Here is a 7,977-nt window from a genome sequence, read left to right as displayed (position 1 = left end):
CAACAACTGAAACTCTGTCACACTGAGAAAACCACAAGATTTACTATACTGGATTAGATTATGCAGCGGCAGCCCCTTGTGACTCTGTTGTGCTGTCCTGTGTAGGAGCAGACCGCGAGCTCCAACACTTCCATCTCACACTGTGAATAAGTTGATTTATTCTGTAAGCTTACTCAGCAGCATGTCCTCTTGGTGTACAGGCTCAACTCAAAACCACTGGGCCAAAGTCCTTCAGGGGATTCCAAGCAATTTTTGCAAAACTTGCAAAAGAAAGTAATCTTCAAGCAGACTGACATGCACAAGTTTCCAGAGCATACTGGAACATCTGGATACATAGTGTTGACCAGCATTCTTTTATGTACACCTAAGGTCACGACTCCAAAGAATCCTCTTTTGTATTTAGCTTCAAACACCTCTGCACCTAAACAGACACTCCTGCCATAGCAGGGCACTTCACACCTACAGATGAACAAACCAAAGTCTCAGATACATGCTGAAAGATGTGAAAATAGTAAATTAGTAGGATGTTCTGCACTTCACAAGAGGGGATCAGAAAAATACATTCCTACCGCTAGTTAACGGCCAAAATTACCGTCCCAGAGACTATCAAGAAAATCAGGGAAGGAGAGAACCTGTAGAAGCAGCATGGATATTTCAAAAGATGCATCAGTGAATAATGCATGTGTAATATATGTGCAAATATAACAGCCACCTTTTAGTATAAAAGAGGTATTTTGATTAATTAGGATCTCCCACATGGCAAATTGTGAAAATAAACACAGTGTGTGCATCATCAGATTATTTACAGAATTCCACACCAAGAACATTTTTTCCACTTGACCACACTTCTGAAATGCTCTTTAATTATTGGTGGCAAGGGATGAAAAGGAAAAAGCCTGACTCAGTTTGCATGACTGACAACTAGAAAAAAGGCTTTTGGTCAGTTGAGCAAATATGATCTGGAGTCACGGATACATAAATGTGAAACCTCCCCGGGACAAGAGTTACTTTGCAAAATAAAGTAATGCTTTGAATTCTGGCAGAACCAAAATGTGGGCAGTGCATCTTCTAATTCAAATATATTCTAAAAACCTGCTTAGTGTTCCTGCAACATCAGCCTATTGCAATTAGAAGATACAACCTATTCTTTCACAAATCAGGTATGCAACTCTGCATCTGGAAGCATGTGTTTAAAGAGCACCCACGGAGAGCGTACCACTGATAGAAAGCTCCCAATGGAAAGAACTCCCTTAAAACAACATGCTGCCTTTAGCAAATTCTCACAACTCATGTCACAAATGGCTGATCCCACCAAATACTGGTAATTGAGATCCATTCTCCAAATGACAGCTACTCTTCAGCTTCTCTTCATGACTCAGGCAACACCTGAGAGGTCTGGTTTCTGCAAGAGCCTCTTTGTTACCTCAGAAGGATGTGATGTGTGTCTTTCAAAATACATATAACGCAGTGATGCGTGCTTACTTGGTTGAGTAGTCAATTAGGAATTAGTTATATGGTATCTTATGAATAACAGCTAACTACATTTGCTGTGCATGTACATTAAACATAGTAAAAGTTTTTGCCTTTGCCTCTGGCTCTACAGCTAACAGTTCCATTATAAAACAACTTCCCACTGCAAAAAAACCCCTCTGTCAGCTTGTACCAGAACGAGATTCTGCCATTGCTGTGCTTCAGTTGCTCAGAGACCTTCACAGTAAGACACTGGGGAAGAGACCTCTGAGGACAGAATATTCCCCCAAGACACTGCTGAAACCTGAAACAGATGAGGACTGTGATATTTCTTGCCCATTGTTACCAAGTTAACCTTTCATCTGCAGAACTCACTGCTTCCATGTGCCCAACCTGTGATAAGCTGGAAATGAAATCACTTTGACAGCTACAAAAGGTCAGTTGTATAAACAGCATATTTGTTTTAGCTCAGTACCTTACCTACACCATCTGCTTTTCATTGTTGTATTAGTGTATCCATAAAGAAAAAACCAGATTCCTCATTGCAGCAGAACACTGATGATACCAAGGAGCATGATGCTAAGCCCAGAAGCCCCCATCTTGCCACAGCACTTGTGAAACGAAATCCTGCAGCTGCAAGAACAGAACCTGGAGATGATTTTACAGAACTGCTGAGGATGCATTCAGGACATCTGAAATAAAGAGGCAAGGCAAGCTGAAGATGACCTTTCAAGTGCTGTTTGCAAGCATTTGCGAGTAAACGGAACCTTACAGTAGTGCTGTGGATGGTACAATCAGGAATTGAACACATGGCAACTTTTGTTACTAGCTTTCCACTCACAGGAAACTTGACCTACACTCTACCTGTAAGACAGACAGTGTGTCAACATACACTGGGGTTTGCTTCATGCAGGCATGGTGGTAACTGTGATGTGTTCAGGTGCAGCCTCCCTACTGATCTTACCAACACAGACGAACGTGCCAGGGAACGGCAGTCTGAAAAAGAATTAAAATCTGTCAGTAACCAGATGTTACTTGAAACACATGGTTGACTTCTCAGTACCAGGATTTTTCTCCCCCACACAGCAACAAATGTAAATTATTTGGCACATTCCCAAAATAACAATTTCTTATGTCAACCAAACGGCACACATCACTGCAATAAAGATTTTCTGTTACTCTTACACTTACATTTATGAGAATACTTACACATATTTCAGAAATGGGAAAGCTTTGTAAAGTTACATGGATTTTATGACTAAATTAGGAAAGTTACTAACTTCCCAAATGGAAAAGCCATCAGCAAGCTAAGCTTGTGGTCCCAAATGTGCAGGCCTTTGAACAGTAGTGATGCAGATGTCTCTCCCACAGAAATATGTTTGTGTATTAAAAAGGACAAAACTACCATGATCTACAGTTCAGGGTCATGCTGCAACTCCAGCATATGGCAATGAATCAAAATATTTTCAGCTATACTAGTTTAAAGGATATTCCAATTCCCCAATTACCAATGACCTTTTACTAACACTGAGTACACTGACCTGAGCTAGGGTTGAATAACCCCCTGCCACAGAAATCTGCTGTTGCAAAGCCAAAGAACATTCGAGGTACCTGACATAACAAAAAGATAACCAATGGCACATGTATTCTTTCCAGGCATGGTTTATTGAAAACACACCAAATTGTTATCCTACATACCTGGTTTCTAACAAGCATTCTACTTGTCTGCATTATGGAAAGATCCTATAATAATAATACATTCTGTCACGGTAACATTTGTTCTATGAAAAGCATAATCCACCTTTTTTTTTTTCCTCTCCATACTTGTAAAATCAAACCATTCTAAGTGTTTCAGTTTATAGTACAGTGTAAATACAATGCAAAATCCCACCAGTCTAAACTACAGAGAGAATGTTGAGCAGTATTACAGAAAACACATTGTTGATTTTTTTTTATTCTCCTACCATGAAAATTTTAAGGCACATGATAGTTACAAACACATTAGCTACTAATTACCAGTAAGCTTCTTAGTCTAGTTATTTTGTTTTTCTGAACAGTAAGAACCAGATTGGCAGGCCTTGTAGTATCTGCGCTATCTTCCTCCTCACCCTGGACTTCAGAACATCCTACCCTGAAGTAAAACTTAAGACAGAAAAAAAAAGGTTCGTAATAACTTCCCCTTAAATGCACTAGATTAGTTACTGTACCAATAAGCCAGAGAATTTCTCTGTCAAAGACAAGGAAACACCAGATTTTAGGGGTATCAAAACAAAGAAATTTTGCAAGGAACTATGCCTATATAAACACCTTCAAAACCTGTGAAAGCACAACTCCATCCCAGCACAAAACTGCCAGCTGAAGTTATTGGCACACTGGTTGACACTGAGCAGGCAGTCGCACAGCAGCAGAGGCTTTAACCACTCTAATGCACCCAGTTGGCTTCTGCGGCTTTGCTTACTCGCAGGGCTTAATGTGCACCTCTCACAGGCAGCTGAGCCCATATGCTCAACTTCAAGGCAAGCAACAAGGTAACTCACCACCTTCAAACCTCATGGAACTGCTCTAGGAGTGAAAACTGCTTTGCTAGCACAAGGCTTGCGTGCTAGAAAGCACTACTGAAAACTGCTCCTCAGAGCTGGCAAGAACTCACCAATCTGCTGTTACAAACATACCACCCCCTGATGTGTCACAGTGAGGCAGTTCCTAGTCCCCAAGTCAGTCCCATTCGTGATGTTTTGGCAACAGAGACAAGATTTGCTTTCCTGATACAAACGCATTCAGAATCTGCATGTCTGAGTGCACAAGAGTAGAACTAGGACAGGCAGGTATTTTGCCCAGAAGACACTGAAGATCAGGACCTGTGGCTGCCCAAACTCTTCTCTGGGGAGCATTTCAAGCTGGCAACACATATTGAGTAGTCAAGTTACGGCTAAACTGCTACTTAACTCCAAGACAGAAACAAAATGTCCTTAAAGCCTTGCCTTTCCTCTCTCCTCCTTGGGTTCTGCAGACAGACAGACCAACCCGGGAAGCTGTAAGCACAAGTACATTGCTCACACACTCAACAACCAAACCTGATGCTTCTCCAGGGGAGTCTTGAGACACAGTGGTTTTTTTAAACCTCCACAGCTTAGTGAAGATGCTGGGACATGTGCAAACTTTCCTGGGAAGAAAGTTCTGCAGTAATTACACACCATCAGGAGTTTCCCTCTCCCCTGTGTTATCTCAGCCCTCAACTGGGCCATCAAATGTCCTCCTCCTCTGTAGCAGGAGGCTTTCAACACCACTGCTTCCTTCCACAACCATCCCTCCCACTAGAATTTCTGCAGGTAGAAATCTCTTCTTCCCCAGCCCTTTGCAGGCAGGTTCCCTCCAGTTTTCACAGTGGATCCAACAGGAAAAGAGGAGGTCACATACCTGAGCTCTAAAATACACTGCCTGCCTTTTAGCAGGAGGCTCTAGACCCTACTGCAGCTTTAGTCACACACACTACCACTTTCCCTTCTTTACATACAGTCCCTGCTGCCAAAATACAACAATTACAGGTTCATCCACCCACATCCCAGAACAGCTCAAACAGTCGAACACTTGCACCAACAAGGGGAGAGGTACAGGCAGGGGTGGGCACACATCCCACCAGCAAGCTTGTGGCACAGATGAAAAAGACATTACATCACCAGCCCTGCTTCAAAGTATCTTGCTCTGGACTTCAGCTGGTGGGTTGGTAATATAAGGTGATAGTCTCACATGCAAATCACCCCCCAGTCTATTTTCCTTCCTCAACATCTAAACAACAGTTTGTTGAGAAGAAGAAAAGCCACAGTAATGTGAATGATGGGTTATTGCTACATACTGGGGAATTAGTTGTTTTTGTAAGGCATGGGAAGGACAGGGGTGAGATGTGCGATTCCCGGGGGAAGTCTTGGCCCATGGACTCGGTATTTATCTTCCTACATCCTTTGCTTTTCTGCAACAATAAGCCAAATTGCCAGCTCACAACCATGCTGGTTGCCATGAACACTTACCCCCAGGAAAACTAAGAACAGTTTGCTACAATAACCCTGGGCAGCCCATCTAACCTGACAGGGAGCTTTGCCTGTCACAGGAAGCAGTGTAAATACAGACTGGATTTCTGGGGGGAAGTAGGATAGGGTCTGAATTTGCTTCTCAAATGCTCCTCAATGTTTTCAGCTTGCTAATGATAGACTGCAATTCAGATTTTGAGTGTCCCTGCAGTGCCCCGCTGAGAGCCATGTAATATCTGGGATAGGAGGTCATGGACATAATTGGCCCCAGTCACTTCACTTCCCCTTTTCCTGCAATTTTCTGTGTTAACCTCTTGCTGGCTTTGAAGTATCTTTACAATAACTAAATCACAAAGTCTTAGCAGAGACTCCTTTCAGCAGTCAGGTCTTTATTTTAAGTGAATGTTTGCTCAGACTCCTTTGGTAAATATATGGTTTGAAGTAGATCAGGGACAGACTGACAGCACGGCCCTTCTCTTACACTGTTCTAGTCAGCTACAAAGCAGGTTCCATTGCTAATTACTGAACTTTTTTAAAAAAATCCTTTCATATACAAAAAGAATACACCAAGTACATAACCAAAAGTGATATAAAACTCTTCTGTGTAGCTTGGTTAAAAGGGTCTCCGCGTATTGGCAGAACAAGTATGAAAAGAGCACCATTGATATAATATACAGTCAGACTATGCATCTGGTTTCATTGCCACACTTCATGTCTACACACAGAGACACTGCCCCGACACAGATCATCACAGATGTATCTCTTTGCTTCCCTTGATCTGCTGAGCATCTTTGGCCCAAAAGGACTCTCACGCAGCTGAAAAAAACAAATCTTTGCTACCTTAATTTGCTCCAAGCAACTTCACCTTCCCAAGATCCAGAAGTGACCACTGCAATGTACCTGGAAGATGAGGGTCAAAAAGGGAGGGTGTGAAGGAGCACACACATCATCCAAATCACTGACAGCTTCTGGCATCAGTCTTTTTCCCTGAATCAACAAATGCTTCCCTCTCTTGCAAACTACTTTACATGGTTTTGTTAACCTATCCTCTGCACAACAATATATATATATAGATATATAGATTTTTTTTATTTATATATATGTATTCATGTCAAATTTTTAATATACTCAAGAAGATACAAAGCTCTTGGTACTTGCTTCTTTTTTTTAAAGTTTTTAAATTTTTTTTTACAAAAACTGTAGGTGTTTACTATTACAGAACATCTGGGGGGAGATGAGGTTGTTGGGTATTTCCCATTTTAATTACAAAGGAAACGGCAGGCACTGAAAACCGCATGTGATGTTCGCTAGATTCAAAATGTGCTTTCCAGTCACACCGTTTCTTAGGAGCTTGGTTAAAACTAAATGTGGCCATCACAGAACAGTGGCAACCAAATAAAATCAGCAAAAGTCTTCTGATACCACTGGTGAGACATTTGCTTCCTATTCTCATCTGCTGCCCTCCCTTGACCAATGCCTGGAGAAAATCAGTGATCTGAAGTCATTTAGTTCACGCTGTTACCAGGTACCATACACGCAGAATACGTTCTCATGAGGTAAATTCCCCCTCACACAAAGCAGGCCTTGGCATCTTTTAGGAGAACCATTGCACATGGGTGATTTTCACACCAAATGAAATGTGTAATCTCAAAACAGAACCAAAGGGACACAGAAATCCTGATGACATAAAAAAAAGCCAAGCCAGTTCCCTTTGTGGCATTCTTCATTAGGATCTATAGCCCAAAGCAATCATGGATCCCACAGTGACAAATTTACTATCAAACATAACTGACAGACCCATCTAAAATTTATAGTGTGTTCAAAATGAGACACCCTACAAAAAAGCTCCTATTTCCTTCCAATGTGTTAACAGCTATGGCAAAAGAAATTTTTAATCATCATCAATGCAATCCTGGTACATTTAAAATGTAAAAGCTCCTTACTGCAACCTTTGAGAACATGAAAATAAAAAGCCAGCCAACTCCATTCTCAGCAGAGATTTCTGAACCAGGGACACTGAAACCTTCAATAAACTGCTTTTCAATACGTGGAAATAAAAACAGAGCCATTACAGAATTCAAAAGGCAGAAGTATTGTACACCAGATTATAATGATAATATAGCACTGTGAATGATATAGCTTACTCTAAAAGCAGATTATACAGCTTGCATCAGTTTCGCCGTCCACTCTCCAGTCCATTTGACCAGCATTCAACAGTTCTTGTTCTGCATTTTCTCCCTTTATTGAAATCCAAAAAACCCACCCAACATTCCTGCACTTTCTGTGGAAATAATAAAAGAAAACCTAAACATTTTTCTGAAAGCTTTTAAAAATGTTAGCTTCACAGTTCAAAAGAAATCCCCCCAAACAAAAACCAAAACAATGACCCCCAAACCAGAAAAGTGCTATTATCTTCATGGCTACACCTACGATGTTATTTCAGTCTCTCCTTCACTTAAGAAGCTGTCTTCTTTGCTGCCAC

This window comes from Nestor notabilis, unplaced genomic scaffold (assembly GCF_000696875.1).
Source record: "Nestor notabilis isolate BGI_N333 unplaced genomic scaffold, ASM69687v1 scaffold13326, whole genome shotgun sequence".
Taxonomy (NCBI): Eukaryota; Metazoa; Chordata; class Aves; order Psittaciformes; family Psittacidae; genus Nestor; species Nestor notabilis.
This window is presented reverse-complemented; position numbering follows the sequence as displayed.